Genomic DNA, 12,945 nt, shown 5'->3' on the forward strand with positions numbered 1-12,945 from the left:
CGAGAGACAATTGTGCCTGCATCGTGATCGAATTCCATATAACCCCCAGATAAGTGATTCCCCGGGTGGGAGAGAGAACGCTCTCTGACATTAAGTCTCAGACCCGGAGAAACCAGATGAGCCAAGACAATATCCCTGTGCTGAACTGCCAGTTCTTGGAACTGTGCTAGGATCAGCCAGTCGTCTATGTAATTCAGAATGCGGGTGCCCCGGAGTCGCAAAGGAGCCAATGCTGCATCCCTGCATTTCATGAATGTGCGGGTTAATAGGGCTAGGCCGAATGGAAGAACCTGATACTGGAAGGCTTCACCCCGAAAGTTAACCTCAGGAACGTCCTGTGCTGTGGCGGAATTTCTATATGAAGATATGCATCCATGAGATCAATGGTGACCAGCCAAACGTGATGTAGAGCTTGTGACACGATCGTCTTGATAGTTAGCATCTTGGACTTGAACACCCTGACTGGGCAGTTCAAGCCTGAAGATCTAAGTTCGGATGCACCCCCCCACCCTTTTTGGGAACAAGGAAGTATTCGGCTGTAATAACCTGATGCTTTCTCTGGAAGGGGAACATGTTCTATGGCCCCTTAGACCGAGAGATTTTGCAGTTCTTTTCACAGTAGATATGCCTACTCAGGTTTACGGTAGGGAGGACCACACCATTGAAACACGGAGGGAGGCGAGCAAATTCTGTAGCCCTTCTCTACTGTTCTTAGGACCCACATAAAAATATCTGGCAGAAGTTTCCACGCTGCCAGGTACTCTGAGTTCTAGAAATTAATTCCCTGAGGTCTTGTTTTGGGGGCTGTCGAGGGCGACGAGCCTGTTCCCAGTCTCTGCGAAGGGGAGCACGACAAACTTCTTGTTTGGAGTGCTTTATTATTGTGCGTGGCACATACAGAGATTCAGCGTCCCCCTCGTAAACTGAAGCGGCGCCGAGGCTCGCTTCACGCTCACGAGAAGGATCGGGTGGATCTATGGAGAGAGCGAGGGAAAGGGACGCACCCGTCTCTCGTTCCTAAACCAGATCCATGAGAGAGCCCCACGAATTCAGTGTGGGCGCTGACTCCCGGAAGCAAGCGAGGCGAGCGCGAAGCATTTTGCCCAAGAGCAGATCGCAATGCTCGCACCCGCCCCACTCCAACGCGAGAGCAGCATGCTCTTCCCCCAAACAAACAAAGCAAAACTGATGCAGATATAGAGCGGAGGCAGAGAAACACGCATCGTTTGTCTTGACTTTCTGTCATATTTATATATATATATAGCAAGAAAGAGAAAGGAGATAAGGTTCACTGCGCGCTGCTTAACAGATTCTAACTCCTAACAGAGGAAAGAAAGTTTTGACGACGCGCTGTTGACGCATCTATTTATAGCCTGGCCACAGGTGCATCCAATGATCTCACCAGCTGAGGCTGTAAATTCCGGTCAATGTTCATTGAAGTTTTACACACATATTCACAGCTGGTCACAATGTAGGATTGTTCCCAAAGCGCTTTTCTCAGCGCAGCATCCTAGTGAAACTTTTTGTAAAGGGAAATACAGATTACTTGTAATGCCAACAATGACCAAAAGATGAATTTAGAGCTCCACTTATTGATGCCCTGGTTCTGTGTGTGTTCTGCATTGTACATTATAGTCTAAACCCTTCATTTCTGAGTGCATGTGTTTAGCATTGTGGTTGATATATTTGTTTTCTTTGACATGTACACATTTTTATAAAAACTTTGTGTTGAAGTCTCACCGGTGTGTGAGTGTAAGTATGTTTGTGTGTGAGTGGGTGTGTATGTTTTGCACTGAAGATGTCTTAGAGTCTTACCCTATAATTTCTGTTCGGTCAATTTTGACCGCGACTACCAAAGGTGCCGATCCCTTCTTTTTTACGACCACTTAGACTTATCGAATCAAGTCCTTTTTTTTGTCTGTACAGATGGCAAATGGAGGAAAAGTTACCAAGATTTGTACTGCTCAGATAAAGGAACCCATTTTCATTCAATGTATAAATGTATTGTATGTATTTTGCTCAAAAATATTCAAATACCATAGGAGGGTTAAAATGTTTGCACTTTCATTCACTATTAAACTTACATTACTGCCTGTTTAAAAAAATAGTACCACTCATTTCCACCAAACTGCAGCAATTATAACAAATTCTGGTCTGCATGTTAAAAAGGCTGCTCCCGGTAGACAATGTGAGATTAGCATCTGATGGGCAATCTGCTGATTTTCATTTTTTCAAATGCAAATGCCAACTTTGATTGCTTCAAGAGGGAAAAATGTTCTCAGTTTAGCACAAAGATTAAAATCAAAACACACTGACCTTATTGTATCAGTATTTCTACATCACTAAAGTTCTGTTTTTGTTTTTGATAGAGCGTTCACCGCACAGGCCAGTCCTTCAGGCTGGGTTGCCTGTTAACCGTACAGTAGTAGTGGGAAGTGACGTGGAGTTTGAGTGTAAAGTCTTCACTGATACTCAGGCTCATTTCCAGTGGCTGAAACAAATCGAGGTGAACGGCAGTAGAGATGTCTCTAATGGAGTGCCTTACATCCGGATCTTGAAGGTAAAAACCATGTTCTTCTTTATTGTCTGAGATGGACCTAAATTAATTATAAAGATGTTCAACAATGACAGTTCAAACAAAATTGTATTTGCTGGCTGTGGTGGCTACTTTTTTGAATGTAGAGAAAAAGTAACTAGCCCTAGAAATGCACAATTAATGACAAAAAAATAATCAAGATTACAATTACAGCTGCCACAATTAGCTTATTGTGAAAAGTGTCAGTTGAAGCACTACATGCATGTCTACTCCCATTGTGTAAAAATGTATATAGTATTTTACATGTTTGTCTATGTGCAATGGCCGTGCACAATGTCTTATCTAATTTTTGTGAGAGCACTAATTAAATTTTTTTAAATTAAATTTGTGGCAGTGAAAAGCGCAAGTGGGCGTGGGTGGAGTGTTTGCAGTATATTAGGGTGTATGCTTGCAAACTGTGGGTGTATTTTGTGTTAATGAAATAGCACAAAGCACAGTTTACTATTTTCCTGAGAAATAGGTCATTGCGCTAAGATGTTTCAAAAGCATGTCTGTTTTCAGCGCAAAGTCTAAATTCAGTTCTTTCATTTGCAGTTTGGAGATTCCACCAGCAGATGTTAATAAAGTTCCCCTTCTGTCGCTCTCTCCACGTTGTGTCAGAGAAGCGACACTGGGGGTCTCTCTTGAGCGCCGATGTTCACCTCTGAACTATGAAAAAAGGCCAATGAGAGTTGGCAACCAGTATTTGCATGTCCCGCCCCCGGACATACGGGTATTTAAGCGGCGCAAATACGGGAGTTCATTCAGAAAATTTCTTCGGAGCCGATGGTCGTGTCTGCAACTGCTGCGTGTACACACCGAGTTCCTGCTATCCCTCTGCTGCATGCTGTTGGATTCTACAGCGCACAACAGCGGCTTTCTCCTGTTTGCACGGCTGTGCATTCCTGCCCCTGGGCGCATCGACAGTGCAGATTAAAAAAGCTCGCACAAGTTTTTTTTTTTCACAAAAGTGTGATTTTTATTAAAAGAGTAAATTTCACTAAAAGAGCAAAACACAGCGGCGTTGAATGTCCTTTTAAGGACGCGTCTTTATAAAGATGCCTTTCCGCCCCGTGTTGTTCCTGGATGCGGTAGAGTGCTCTCCGCTTCAGACGGCCACAGGCATTGTCTCGTGTGTCTGGGTAGCGATCACACCGAGGCTGCATTTGTGGATGGTTCATGTTCTCTCTGCGAGAACATGACCATGACAACGTTGCGATCGCGGCTTGCTTACAACCGTGAGCAAGCCATTCCAGCCGCCCCCCCCGTGTTGCTCCTTCTTCCCACGAGATTGAGGACGATGCGGCTGGCGATGGAGGCAATTTGGGGATGGCAGCGGGTGCAGCTCCGCGGGGTACGCCCCCTCGGACCACCCGCACCCAAGCACGCTCGTTGATTCCCGTCCGTGCTCGAGGCGGCGGCGACTCGCCTCACAGCCAGTCTGCCGACCCTCTTGCGATGGAAGCAGATGAGCTCGCCGCGGCATCGGAGGGCGTGGTATCTGATGCTGAGGACTCCCCTGGGCTGCTGCTTTCGGGCCTGCACGCCCAGGCTGAGGCCGACGCACAGATGACCGACATGCTTTCCCGGGCAGCCAACAGTGTGGACTTGGACTGGAACCCTCCATCCTCCCCACAGCCATCACGGCTGGACGACTGGTTCCTGGGGTCTGGGCGCCGCTCACAGCCTCGCCCTCCCCCCCCGGTTCCGTTTTTCCTGGAAGTGCACGACGAGCTGACGTCTTCGTGGAGAGCACCCCTCTCCACTCATCACACCGCCACAGGCTCGTCCGCCCTCGCCACCCTCGACGGTGGAGCGCGCCACGGGCACGCGGTGATTCCCCAGGTGGATAGGGCGGTTGCGATCAATCTATGCCCCGGAACCCCTACCACCTGGCGAGGTCGCCCCGTACTCCCTTCCCGGACCTGTAGAGCAACCTCCTCGCTGACAGCGAAGGTTTACAGCGCCACCGGATGTGCCGCTTCCGCCCTGCGTGCCATGGCTCTCCTGCAGGTCCACCAAGCCAAGGCACTATGCAACATGCACGGGGGTGGCCCTGATCCCGACACGCTGCAGGAACTGTGCTCAGCGACCGACCTCGCCCTGAGAGCGACGAAGGTCACAGCGCAAGCGCTCGGACAGGCGATGTCCACGCTAGTGGTCCAGGAACGTCAACTGTGGCTGAACATGGTCGAGATGCGTGAAGCCGACAAGACTCGCTTCCTCAACACCCCTGTCTCCCAGTTCGGCCTCTTCGGCGACACCGTCGAGGACTTTGCCCAGCAGTTCTCCACGGTAAAGAAGCAGACGGAGGCCATCTCTCACATCATGCCTCGCCGCAAGCCTGCCGCCACGGCCCATGCCCCGTCTGCTCGCCGAGGGCGTCCTCCCGCGGCCAGAAGACAAGCTCCTGCTCCGCCTCAACCCGGGCCCAGCTCTCAGCCCCAGCGTCGAGCAAACCTCGGGAAGCGCACGCCCCCTGTCTCACGGACCCCCTCGAGGACCCGGAAGGCTCCCAGGCGCTCCTGAGACAACGCACCCAGAGCCCAAGACTTTAGCTCTGGAGGTGGTAAGACCGCTCCGTCCCCTGGTGGAGGGCCGGGAGGAGAATCCTTTGTTTTTTCATTTGCCGCACCCCTTAACAGGGGCTGTGGTACCCAAATTCTCAATAAAAGAGCTATTTCCTTTGTCTCTGTGGAACCGAGGCCTGCTGCGCTGGCACATCAACTGCCTAGAGTTGCTGGCTGTTTTTCTGGCCCTGCAGAAGTTTCTCCCGTTAATTCGGAACAAACACGTCCTAGTCAGGACAGACAGCACCACGGTCGTAGCCTACATAATCCGCCAAGGAGGAGTACGCTCCCTCCACATGTCACAGCTCGCCCGTCGTCTCCTCCTTTGGAGTCAGCAGCGACTCAAGTCACTGTGCGCCACTCACATCCCCGGCAACCTCAATGTGATAGCAGACACGCTGTCAAGACAAAGCTTGCCTGGCGGAGAGTGGAGGCTCCTCCCCCAGTCGGTCCAGCTGATTTGGGACCGGTTCGGCAAGGCTCAGGTAGACCTGTTTGCCTCCCAAGAAACCTCCCACTGCCCGCTCTGGCGAATTCCCCTGAGGAAGGACCTTCTTTCTCAGGGACGGGGCACGCTCTGGCACTCGCACCCAGACCTCTGGAACCTCCACGTCTGGCCCTTGGAGGGGATGCGGAAGATCTAGCCGGCCTACCTTCGACCGTCATAGATACAATCAATCAAGCCAGAGCCCCCTCTACCAGGCATCTTTACGCCCTAAAGTGGCGTCTGTTCGCGGACTGGTGTTCTTCCCGAGCCGAAGACCCGCAGAAGTGCGCAGTTAGGTCAGTGCTCGTGTTTCTTCAGGAGAGGCTGGAGAGGAGGCTGTCCCCCTCCACCCTCAAGGTGTATGTCGCCGCTATCGCGGCCCACCACGACACGGTAGACGGCAAGTCTCTTGGTAAGCACGACTTAATAGTCAGGTTCCTAAAAGATGCCCGGAGGATAACTCCCTCCTGGCCTAACCTGTTCCCCTCCTGGGATCTCTCGGTCGTCCTTATGGGACTCCAGAGACCCCCCTTCGAGCCGCTTGACTCAGTTGGACTCAGGGCCCTCTCTCTCAAGACCGCCCTGCTGATCCCGCTCGCTTCCATCAAGAGGGTCGGGGACCTGCATGCGTTCTCTGTTAGTGACGCTTGCCTGGAGTTTGGTCCGGCAGACACTTTCGTGATCCTAAGACTGCGACCGGGCTATGTGATCCCCTACAGGGATCAGGTGGTGAACCTGCAAGCACTGCCTCGGGAGGAGGCAGATCCAGCCCTTTCACTGCTGTGTCCAGTACACGCTTTACGGATTTATCTGGACCGCACACAGAGCACCAGACACTCTGAGCAGCTCTTCGTCTGCTTTGGGGGACAGCAGAAAGGGAACGCTGTCTCCAAGCAGAGACTCGCCCACGGGGTATCGACGGCATTTCCCTGGCTTATCACACCCAGGCCGTGCCCCCCCCCTTGCGGGTCCGAGCCCACTCCACCAGGAGTGTTGCGTCCTCATGGGCACTGGCTAGGGGCACTGCCCTAGCAGACATTTGTAGAGCAGCAGGCTGGGCAACACCTAACACTTTTGCGAGATTCTACAATCTCCAAGTTGAGTCAGTATCGTCCCGTGTTTTCTCAGGTACCGAGCCCGTAGAACTCGGTAGCACGCCCACGATCTGACCGGGTGAATCGCTTGCACCTAGCACCTTTCCCCCTAACCAGGGGAAACAGTGCGCCTTCATTCCCAGGAGATCCCAGATTTGGGACACTGGTTGATTCCTCCCTAGCCCTCGTGGGTCGCAGTTCAGCGGAGGAACTCGCCGACCCAAGCCACTGCAGGTACCGCAAGCTACCCTGTACTGGTATAGGTGCTCCACAGGTAAGGCCTCCTTCGGACTCCCCCTGTGTGTAACACCACGGTTCTGTCCCCTCTGGCGAGCGGACTCCCGTGTTTCCCTTAGGCAGTCACGGCTGCCTCGGTTGTCGTGCTGTATGTTCCCCCCTCTATGAGGCTGGATCCACCACCGCACCAACTTTTCCACATAGGCCCTAAGTCAGGCCTCTGATGGTTTTGCCACTTAAACTTGCCTCACCTCTCGGGTAGGCGTGGCCTCCGCAGGGTCTTCTTCGCTCTAAATAAGGGCTAAGACCCCCTTCCCTCAATGCGTGTAAGGGCCCCGGCCTTATTTGCTCTATGGGAGAAACATAGAGAGAAAAGAGGCCCGGCCAGGCTTGGCCCGTTCCCAGGTTGGCGGCCAGCACCTTGTTCCCCCCTCCAGGGTAACGATAAGGAATCCTGATGGCTTAAATGGGGCATTGGGGAAGGGTACGTGCAGCCTGATACAGTTGGTCGTCCTGCATGGAAGAGTACCTGCTCGCTCCTGTATCAGCAGTTCACGTACACGGCTCAGCGCATGGCACTTTTATAAGTGGACCCCTAGTGTCGCTTCTCTGACACAGTGTGGAGAGAGCGAAAGAAGGGGAACGTCTAGGTTACGTATGTAACCTCCGTTCCCCGATGGAGGGAACGAGACGTTGTGTCTCCCCTGCCACGTTGCTGAGCCGAGCCACTGTTGTGGCCGGACCATTTCCGGCTCCTCAGAAAAATCCTGAATGAACTCCCGTATTTGCGCCGCTTAAATACCCGTATGTCCGTGGGCGGGACATGCAAATACTGGTTGCCAACTCTCATTGGCCTTTTTTCATAGTTCAGAGGTGAATATCGCCGCTCAAGAGAGACCCCTAGTGTCGCTTCTCTGACACAACGTCTCGTTCCCTCCATCGGGGAACGGAGGTTACATACGTAACCTAGACGTTAATGTCCAAACTCTGAAAATATAGTGGAACACCAAATTACAGTATTTCCCTGACCATTTCCATTTTATGAAACAAAAATGTATTAGATTATTTTTAACTATCTATAAGTCATGGTTTATTTTTCAATTATTATGTTTATATTTGCAGTTGTATTTATAATCTAATTTGTATTGTTTTTTTTCTACCAGTTGTCATAGTGTCAGGGCAAGTGAAGAAGTTGGACAGGGTATAATGTTTGGATTTGGTATGATTTTTAACACTTCGTTATTTTGATTATATATATATATATATATTAGTCATTTTAAAAAATCTAAATCGACCAGTAGTACTGAAGTATGTACTGATACAACCATTGTGCCTTGATTTGTTTGCAAATAGATGAGATTACTAATAATACTTCGAATCTGTTTAATTTAATGAAATGCATCCAAAACCTGAGAAGAATCACATTTTCTATGCTTATAAAAAGAGCGTGTCATTGTTATAGAAATATTTCGATTCTTCTAATTCTTTGCATAAAGTCCATTTACACTAACAACTTCTTATGAATGTGCTGTCTTTGTTTATATCGCTGGTGTTTGAAAGGGTAAGGACTAAACCGTATAATAGGATGCTGTTGGTACAATAACAGAAGAACCTCAGAATTAAATTGCAATTGACCCAGCCCATTAGACTTAGAGCATGCTTGCACGAAAATACCAAAACTTTATGGCTTTGCGTTTATGACTTAACATATAGCGCAGCGCTTAGCACAAGTGCTCTTAAAATAAAGCCCCATATATTTATTGTTATATTTATGGTTATTTTTTTGTCCATTATGTACAAGACTGCAGTGAAAAATCAGAAGCGTTTAATCAGCATCTATCATCATTAGGGATGTAAAAAATTATCTTGTGAAAGACGCTCTCGATTTGATAATGTATGCATCACTCAAACGTAAATAAATACGGAACTGGTAGTGTTAATATGGCTTCTGCTAAATTACGTTTTTTTTCTCTTCACTAATTAACGTATTTTTTCTCTTGCCACAGTCACTGGAGGCTTTAAGACATTAAGGCATGATTTTCCATAAAGCTGCTTTGAAACAATGTATATTTTGGGCTAAAGCACATAACTGTTAATCAGAAGGTCGCTGATTTGATTCCCACAGTCACCCCCATTGTGTCCTTGAGCAAGGCACTCAACTCCAGGTTGCTCCGGGGTGATTGTCCCTGTAGTAAGTGCACTGTAAGTCGCTTTGGATAAAAGCGTCTGCCAAATGCATAAATGTAAAAATACCATACATTTAATTTATGTTGAATCCTTTAATAAGATTAAACATTTGTGGGCATGTTTTTAATAGTGGGTTTTTAATAGTATAATATCGTGAGGCTACTGCATAGTATCATATTGAGAAATCTGTGTAACGTTACATGACAAATTGTCATGTCAGTAACGTCAACCTAGTATTTTAGGGCCTGTTTACACTTGGCCAGTTCATGTGTTTTCACTGATCAGATAACTATCCAGTCATGAAATAACCAGGTATAAATGCTCTCCGAAACGTATTCGATTTGGATTGCAATCCGATTTGATTTTGAGGTGGTTTGAGACGCACTCCAGAAGAAACTCAGACAAGTGTAAATGCATCTGGCTCCACACAAACAGTGCTGCGTCAGCATAGTAAAAATGCTAAACATAACTACTGTCACCAAATATTTGCATATGGCTCGGTCACACAGTAAATAACAACAAAGAAAGAAATGAATGCATATTGTAAGCGAGGCAGAAGGGTTTTCCTCATTTATTTGATGAAGATTGCTGATGAAACCGAAACTCAACACTGACATGAGAGCAGCTGACGTGCATGACACATCTTACATATGACAAGCCCCGAGAGGAAAAACACACAGCGTGCCCATACACAGACATACGCGCGCACTGGGCAAAGTAAATTGGAATCAAATAAAAAAGCACATCTTTTAAATTCACTGCCCGGAATTAGCATAATCACGAAGTGAACTATAACTTCTAACTTTATTTGCATATAGTGAGGGAATTAAAGAATGGATTTATATCCATTTAGTGGAGACACAGGTGTGACCAAGTGTAAATTGAATGAGCTGTTTCAATTGGACAGCAATTCGATCAGAAAAAATGCATGAATTGGCCAAGTGAATTATTGTGTATAATTCAGGAACATAGTTCTCAGCTTGTTTTGGATATGCAGCTTACATAATCACGACATGCAGTTGCCCCACACAAAATAAGTATTTTAATGTACATTTATTTATCTAAATAATGACAATTGCAATATCATAGGAAATAATCAACAAGTATATGATTTTTGTCATAATCGTGCAGCCCTAACTGACCCATAAAAAGCATAACACAGTGTGTCCAGAATGAAAGATGAAAGAAACAAGCACACAAAAAAATATCTGCGGTGCCTCTTGCCATAACTGATGCCATGAAAACTCACAGCAGAGAAACTGGAAGAATTCTGGCATTTGTTTTTACTGGAAGTTTTCTTCTATCCATTCCTGGTCTACACTTTTCTTTCCTAATAAGGGCACTCTCTTGCCCTTCAAACGCATTTCAGCTGCACCTTAAAAATGTGTCTCTTTAAATTCCTTCACATCGCTCAAGGGCTTTATTCTTTAACTGAATCTGTCAGCTTCACAATGTTTTTGATCCATGACCATAAAAATGTGCTGTATTTCTTTCTCCCACATAGGGTTGTCAAAATACTTACAAATATTTGAATACCAATACCAGTGAAATGTCATGGTTCCCTATACCAATTTCGGTACAACAGCAAAAATTTATATGCTATTAAACACAGTCCTAATTTGTAGAGATACAAATTGATTTATGCTAGAAAGTGTTTTAGGTATCTAGTAGCAGTATCTTTGCAAGTAAACATTTTGCAAGTAAACATTTATAAATAAAAAATACAAAAGTAATCAAATATATAGTAAAACTTCTAAACTTATTGCATTATCATTGTATTGTATCACGGAGTACAAAAGATGGCAAACTCTTATTCACATTCACACATTGTTAGGGACATTACTTTTAAACTGTAGATTCCTGAGGTACAAGCTACTTATAGTTCACCCAACTCAGAAATAATCTGAGTTTCTTTCTTCATCAAAACGCTCTTGGGAACCCCAAACCCCTCAGATCTTTGAGAAAAGGCCAAGGAAAATAGACGAGTGGAATTTGCATGCCACTCCCGCGGACATACAGATATAAAAGGAGCTGGAATGCATCCATTCATTCAGGTTTTGTGCTGAGGAGCCGAGACAAGGTCCCGGAAATTTCAGCGGGTAGTACAGCATTGTTGCAAGAGGGGCACAACGTCTTATTCCCTCCATCAAGGAACGGAGGTTACGACAGTAACCGAGATGTTCCTCTTCTTTCACTCACTCGACATTGTGTCGATGTAGTGACACTAGGGGTCCCTATACGAAATGCCACAACGGCTGAACTATGAAAGAAGTGGTGCAGCGGTAGGTCCTGCCCTGAAGGGGAGAAGCTCTACAAACACAGTGACCGGGGCAGAGAGGGCGTTAGCCACGTGTCCAAACTCTGTGCAAGGGGCACTAACAGAACAATTGCATCTGACGTACTTGGGTGTGGGGCCTCACGGTGGGGGGGGGGACATGAAATGCCACATCAAAGAGCGTCATTCCGACCCGAGATGGCCGTGCTGAGGGGGGTCCTCAAAGCACTTACCTTGCTCTGCGTACCCGGCGCAGGGCGGGTCGGTGACTGAGGAGGAGGGCCTATTGGGCCATCCTCGAGTCTCGTCACCACCGGCCGGCCCTCCACCGGGAGACCAGCAGATATCTCCTTCCTCAGGTCGCCCATCTCAAGGGCACTAAGGAGTCCTCTTGGGGGTCTTGGCCACCCCGCCATCGAGGATAGTGAGAGCGGAGGTGCTGAAGGATTGGGTTCGACAGTGAAAGGTGTCCCCCACGACCTCGTCAGCTCGTCATGCACCTCTGGGGAAAAAAGGGACCGGCGCCGACCCCAAGAACCAGTCGTCAAGCCGCGAGTGCTCAGGGCTGGGCGGAGGGTTCCAAGTTGAGTCTACGGCATCCAACATCACCAAGATGCTCTCCGATGTAGCAATCGACATCTCATCCAACCTGCGATCTCTGAAAAAGATATTAGGCTGTCATATCCAGAACTGGACAGGAGCAAAAGAGCTTGCCGGGTAATGAGCTGTCCGTTGGGTATTACACGGCTGAATCATACCCATTGAAGCCCCCAAATCGCCTTCACCATCAACCAGGCCGGCCTCATACCTGTAGGTAGAAGGACCTGTGGACGGGACAGCTGAAGTGGCTTTCAGCTGTCCCCTAGTGCGACCCCTAGTGTCACTACATTGACAGAACATCAAATGAGTGACAGAAGGTGATACATTTTTATATTCATTTTATCCACAAATTATTGCTTCCGTACATCTCTGTGATGCGCACTCTTGAGAGGGATGACGTAAGCTCATTGGTAAGGTCACGTGTCATGGAGGAGGAGGCAGGAAACGCATTATCAGCTAATTTTCATTTTTGGGTGAACTATTCCTTTAATTAGTTAAACTTCAGTGAAGCTACTTTCATAAAAGAGTAGTTAGTTTGACTACAAGTTACAAACAAAAGTAGCTAAAAAAGTCAATTTCAATGAAGATATAGAAATAATTTTTAAATGTAATAGAATTTTTGTAAAAGTAGAACATATGACATACAAAACATGCAGTAGTGCAACTTAACAGTGCAGTGCAACAGTAAACTGTCTGGTATAGTTTGGTAGTATGTAGCTGTACGTGTGTATCAGTATGCTATGTTAGCTGATAAGTTTGTAGAAAAACAATCATAATTGTGTAATTTGAATTATGCTACCTCATCTGTGTGTGCCTGAGCACGAGCAAAAGGAAGCAGTTCACTTAACAGCCACAGGTGTCATTAATAACAAGGGTTTCTGAATCTTATATACTTTATCTTTAAATAAATAAGAATTAGA

This window comes from Xyrauchen texanus, chromosome 37, assembly GCF_025860055.1.
Source record: "Xyrauchen texanus isolate HMW12.3.18 chromosome 37, RBS_HiC_50CHRs, whole genome shotgun sequence".
In the NCBI taxonomy this organism is placed as follows: Eukaryota; Metazoa; Chordata; class Actinopteri; order Cypriniformes; family Catostomidae; genus Xyrauchen; species Xyrauchen texanus.